The sequence below is a fragment of the Sphaeramia orbicularis genome, chromosome 12, assembly GCF_902148855.1.
Source record: "Sphaeramia orbicularis chromosome 12, fSphaOr1.1, whole genome shotgun sequence".
NCBI classification, from domain to species: domain Eukaryota; kingdom Metazoa; phylum Chordata; class Actinopteri; order Kurtiformes; family Apogonidae; genus Sphaeramia; species Sphaeramia orbicularis.
In genome coordinates, this window is record NC_043968.1 from 58,856,858 (window position 1) to 58,863,598 (window position 6,741).

Sequence of the window (6,741 nt, forward strand, 5' to 3'; positions counted from 1 at the left end):
CATTTTCTTTATTTTCATGACTATTTACATTGTAGATTCTCACTGAAGGCATCAAAACTATGAATGAACACATGTGGAATTATGTACTTAACAAAAAAGTGTGAAATAACTGAAAACATCTCTTATATTCTAGTTTCTTCAAAGTAGCCACCCTTAGCTCTGATGACTGCTTTGCACACTCTTGCCATTCTCTTGATGAGCATCAAGAGGTAGTCACCTGAAATGGTTTTCACTTCATAGCTGTGCCTTGTCAGGGTTACTTAGTGGAATTTCTTGCCTTATTAATGGGGTTGGGACCATCAGTTGTGTTGTGCAGAAGTCAGGTTGATGCACAGCTGACAGCCCTATTGGACAACTGTTAGAATACATATTATGGCGAGAACCAATCAGCTAAGTAAAGACAAACGAGTGGCTATCATTACTTTAAGAAATGAAGGTCAGTCAGTCTAGAAAATTTCAAAAACTTTGAATGTGTCCCCAAGTGCAGTCGCAAAAACCATCAAGCGCTCCAACGAAACTGGCTCACATGAGGACCGCCCCAGGAAAGGAAGACCAAGAGTCACCTCTGATGCTGAAGATAAGTTCATCTGAGTCACCAGCCTCAGAAATCGCAAATTAACAGCAGCTCAGATTAGAGACCAGATGAATACCACACAGAGCTCTAGCAGCAGACACATCTCTACAACAACTGTTAAGAGGAGACTGCGTGAATCAGGCCTTCATGGTCAAATAGCTGCTAGGAAACCACTGCTCAGGAGAGGCAACAAACACAAGAGATTTATTTGGGCCAAGAAACCCAAGGAATGGACATTAGACCAGTGGAAATCTGTGCTTTGGTCTGATGAGTCCAAATTTGAGATCTTTGAATCCAACCGCCGTGTCTTTGTGCGACGCAGAAAAGGTGAATGGATGGATGCTACATGCCTGGTTCCCACCGTGAAGCATGGAGGGGGAGGTGTGATGGTGTGGGGGTGCTTTGCTGGTGACGCTGTTGGGGATTTATTCAAGATTGAAGGCAACCTGAATCAGCATGGCTACCACAGCATCCTGAAGTGACATGCCATTCCATCCGGTTTGCGTTTAGTTGGACCATCATTTATGTTTCAACAGGACAATGACCCCAAACACACCTCCAGGCTGTGTGAGGGATATTTGACCAAGAAGGAGAGTGATGGAGTGCTGCGCCAGATGACCTGGCCTCCACAGTCACCGGACCTGAACCCAACCGAGATGGTTTGGGGTGAGCTGGACCGCAGAGTGAAGGCAAAAGGGCCAACAAGTGCTAAGCATCTCTGGGAACTTCTTCAAGACTGTTAGGAAACCATTTCAGGTGACTACCTCTTGATGCTCATCAAGAGAATGGCAAGAGTGTGCAAAGCAGTCATCAGAGCTAAGGGTGGCTACTTTGAAGAAACTAGAATATAAGAGATGTTTTCAGTTATTTCACACTTTTTTGTTAAGTACATAATTCCACATGTGTTCATTCATAGTTTTGATGCCTTCAGTGAGAATCTACAATGTAAATAGTCATGAAAATAAAGAAAATGCAAAGAATGAGAAGGTGTGTCCAAACTTTTGGCCTGTACTGTATGTGTGTATGTATGTATGTATGTATGTATGTATGTATGTATGTATGTATGTATGTATGTATCTATCTATCTATCTATCTATCTGTCTGTCTGTCTGTCTGTCTGTCTGTCTGTCATGAAAAAATATGTGAACCTTTCAGAATTTTGTGGTTTTCTGCATTAATGTTATAAAATGTGACCTGATCTTCATCAAAGACACGCTATTAAACAAGTGTTCAGAGCACACAAACCTCCGCCAAACACCCCGAATGGTGTGCATGTATGGATCGGCTATTTCTTTTTAAATTAAACAGTTTCAAGGTTGTTCCATACAGCAGAAAAAGTTGAAGCTTGGTACCAGTCATGTGTATGTTAAATTACATGAAATTCCAATCAATATTTGTTGAGTTATAATGAAAAATGTGTGGTAAATAGGATTTTCAACGTTAAATTGAAATGTCCACAGAGTCCACATTCCACAGTGGATGTGGACAATTTTGTGCCAGATACAAGTTACTGTCATAAGTTACGGGTGTATCAAATTGGAGGCTAATCGGAGTCGTTTTGAACTTTTTATGAATTTTCGAAAATTGCTCAATGATGAGAGATAGGAAAATTGTAGATTTTGTGACCTTGCTATGACCTTGAACTTTGACCTACTTGATCCAAAATGTAATGGGTTCATCCCAGGGCCTGGGCCTATCTGTGGGTACAACTTGGTAAAGATGGTTGTAATAGTTTTCCCATAAAGTTGCTAACAAACAAACAAACAAACAAACAAACAAACAAACACACACACACACACACACAAAGAAAAGTGATCACAATACCTCCTGGCGGAGGTAATATATAGAATGTATTGAAGCTAATAACACAAAATAATTTGTTATTGTTCATGTCTTTTATGAGAACAATCATGAAAATCTCATAATGCTAAGAACATTTGTTTATTTAGACTATAATGACTTGAACACATTATTAATTCCAAGGGTTCACTTACGTTTCCACTCCCATTTTGAATATTGAATGAGTATATGTGTTCAATGAAGACATAAAAAAATCAGAATTTTTTTTATGTTACTTTGTTTGGCACATTATTATCAATACCTTTGGCTTAGATGAAGAACTGATCACAATTTATGACCAATTCATGTAGAAAAACATGAAATTCCAAAAGGTTCACATTCTTGTTCATTTACTGTTCAAACACAGGGAGCAGTGAGATGAGCCTCAGCTTGGATGTGTAATCCTTTACAAACTGCTTCATCCCATACAATTAGAGTATGTTTCTGTCTCTCCGTATACTGCCAATAAAATGGTTTCAAACACGTTGATTATATGCCCTGACTTTCCATTGTCTGGAGAATGTATAAAATGTACAGAATGTGTGTAACTTATTCAGTCTAGCAGACCAATCATAAAACCACGGGCTCTGTAGAAAACAAGCTAAACAAAAAATAAAATAAAATAGAAAAAAAGAAGAAAAAAGTACTTCATGATGCTGGTGCATGTGCAGACACATTCTGCCCATTTACAGTCCACAGTTAATGTTTTAATCTCAAATTTAGTTTTTCTCCTGCTGTGGATTCCCTTGCGGGTGTGTTTTTGTGAACAAGTTTGCACAAATTTGGTAAGTTTTTCATTCCCATGGCAAAACCTTACCAGCAGAAATGCTGGTAAATTTTAAAGCACTTTCTGAAAAGGAGGGGCTAATATTTTCCCGCTTTCTGTGTGATGTAGTTGACTGTGTGACTGAATATATGTTATAAATGTCAATATACATCTAGAAAATTTAGTTAGGGTCATATATATTTATGTATAATTTGGAATAATTAAATAATTTTGAAGTGATAGTAACATGTTATATATAAATATATATTAAAAAAAAAAAAAAAAAAAAAAAAAAAAAAAATATATATATATATATATATATATATATATATATATATATGTATACACACATATATATACATATATGTGTGTGTGTGTGTGTGTGTGTGTGTGTGTATGTATGTTCCTTTAAGCATAGCAAGCACTATAATTCACACTGTCCAACCACAGAAAAGTCTCTGTCTAGTTTTGCTGTGTTGGAGATGCTGAGCTGTGTGATATCTGTTGCTGCTGACTGAGGATTTAGGAGAGCTGATCTACACTCAACAAAAATATAAACGCACCACTTTTGTTTTTGCTCCCATTTTTCATGAGCTGAACTCAAAGATCTAAAACTTTTTCTATGTACACAAAAGGCCTATTTCTCTCAAATATTGTTCATAAATTTGTATAAATCTGTGTTAGTGAGCACTTCTCCTTTGTCCTTTGCTGAGATAATCCATCCACCTCACAGGTGTGGCATATCAAGATGCTGATTAGACAGCAGGATTATTGCACAGGTGTGACTTAGGCTGGCCACAATAAAAGGCCACTCTAAAATGTGCAGTTTTACTCTATTGGGTGGTCCAGGGGGGTCAGAAAACCAGTCAGTATTTGGTGTGACCACCATTTTCCTCGCACAGTCTTCTTCATGAATTCTCTGAAACAGCTTTGGAGATGGCTTATGGTAGAGAAATGAACATTCAATTCACAGGCAAAAGCTCTGGTGGAGATTCCTGAAGTCAGCATGCCAATTGCATATTCCCTCAAAACTTGTGTCATCTGTGGTATTGTGCTGTGTGATAGAACTGCACATTTTGGAGTGGCCTTTTATTGTGGCCAGCCTAAGGCACACCTGTGCAAAAATCATGCTGTCTAATCAGCATCTTGATATGCCACACCTGTGAGGTGGATGGATTATCTCAGCAAAGAAGAAGTGCTCACTAACACAAATTTAGGCAGATTTGTGAACAATATTTGAGAGAAATAAACCTTGTGTGTACACAGAAAAAGTTTTAGATCTTTGAGTTCAGCTCATGACAAATGGGAGCAAAAACAAAAGTGGTGCGTTTATATTTTTGTTGAGTGTACAAGATGTGTCTGGCCCAGCAACTCCAGGACTCTGTCACATCTCTGAAGGAGGAGTGTCAGCAGCAGATGTTGGCAGCTGCTCACACTCTGGCGCTGGACTTCAAAACCCTCCTGGATGCAGTTGATCAGGCTCGAGTCAGGGCCAACTTGGCCAAGCCTAGACCCGACAGTCCAAGTCCTGAAGATCCAGGGGAATGAGAGGTACAGACACTTTACATCAGGGGTGTCCACCTCTAGTCCTCCTGCATGTTTTAGAGGTTTCCCTCTTCCAGCACATCTGGAAGCCATCACATCATTATCAGGCTTCTGCAGAGCTTGGTGATGAGCTGATCATTATTTGAACCAGGTGTGCTAGAAGGAAGGAAATATCTAAAACATGCAGGATATCGGCCCTCGAGGATCAGGTTTGGACACCCCTGCTTTATATGAAAGGACTGACACAGACATCCTCGACTTTACAGTTGCCTGGGGCTGAAGGACTTAAAGGTGGGGTATGAGATCTTAGAAAAACGGTTTGAGCAAGCTACATTTTGAAAATACTCAATTCAAAAGTCCAAACCCCTTTCTTCAGACGTTCCCCTGAAGCCACGCCTCCAGAGTACTGGCACGCGCAATGCTTGTTCTTGAGGGTTCATGAGTGCTGCACAGCAACAGTTCACTCAGCTCTGACAGCCCCGGTTCATGCATACTTCATTCAGTCTCCTCCAACACCTCCACTCTTACAGAACAGCCCCAGTTCATACCTATCTGACTAACGTTACATTTCCTAATGATTTATGTTAGCGACAAAGCAGTTTGCCGGTGAACTTTTCATCCAAGGTATTTTTTAAAATATCTTTTAGATTTAAATTATGATATAGAATAAAAATACATGATGTAAAAACTATGAAGATTGATGATGAAGGGCTGATTTGTGTTGTAATAATTAAAACTTCGTCATTGGCATACGGTCAAATATGATAACTGGTCAGGGATTGCATTTAATGCTTTATTCTCTCTTCATGCAGATTATTTACAGGCGGAACAGTTCTGGTGATGACATGGGTAGGATGATTTGGATGAGATGACATGGATTGGATAATTTGGTTCAAGTATGCATCCATCCAGTCTGTGCATTTAAGTCTTTGTCTTCCCTTCAGGCCACATGCTCCCAGTCAAACAAAGGAAAAGAGGATGGTCTGTGCCTGATCCTTCCTCTTGAATGGTTGGGTGTGGCCTGATAGGTGAGGCAAGGTCCTGCCCCTCCCCAACCAGGAAGTGGAGTTTTTAACACATGATATTTATCATTTAAATACATTTTCTAATACACTGGGTCTCATTTTTATCCTTCAATGTCTGTAAGTTGGCCTATTGTGTCTTCCATGTTTCCAGGTAAGTTTGAACAGTTAGAGCCCCCTGGACATAACATGGTCTCAGCAGGACACCTAGTGTTTGATTAATGCAAATACATCTTTTCAAACTATGGTTTCTAATCAACTTAATGAATACGGCGATTTCTACCGCAGTTGTTAGACTCAGCAAAATTAATATTATCTATTTTAGTATTTATTTGAACAAAAAAACAAACAAACATCTTATTAGAATAATTTTGTACCTTTAGGATTTTTAAATGTATCCTGTTTCTCTGTCTGTCTGTCTGTCTGTCTCAAGCAAAAACAATGTGTGAAACAGCGTAAATTCAAAGTCAAATGCATAGCATGGTCCTTTTTTTTTTTAGAAGTATCAGTAAGGCTGACAACACAATGTAAAGGTCTACAAATGACTAAAGTCAAGTAATCCTTCTTAAACAGGCAATAGCTGGAATTGAGTAACGTCAAATTTTAATCAAGACAGACAGTGATGGCAAAATGAGGCTTTTTGAAGCTCTGTATAAATAGCCTCCATAATTATGATGCATAATTTTGTCTCAGAGATCGGAAGTCAAATATAGAACCTCAAAGGTTATATAACTGCCACTAATCCACATAGTGAAAGCCGCCCAGATTGTGAACCCCAATTAAGAAGTGCTAACCTGCCATTTCAAAAAATGCTGCATTTCAAAGACCCCAAAATCAGTACACACCACCAGGACCTGTCTCTTTATGGTAACATTACATTACACAACAACATTACACTGTGGTGACATAGCACAATACAAGTTGCTCACCAAAATATGTTCATATGTTCATATATTTTTTTTTTTCCAAAAAACTTTTTTTTTAATCTTAGATTT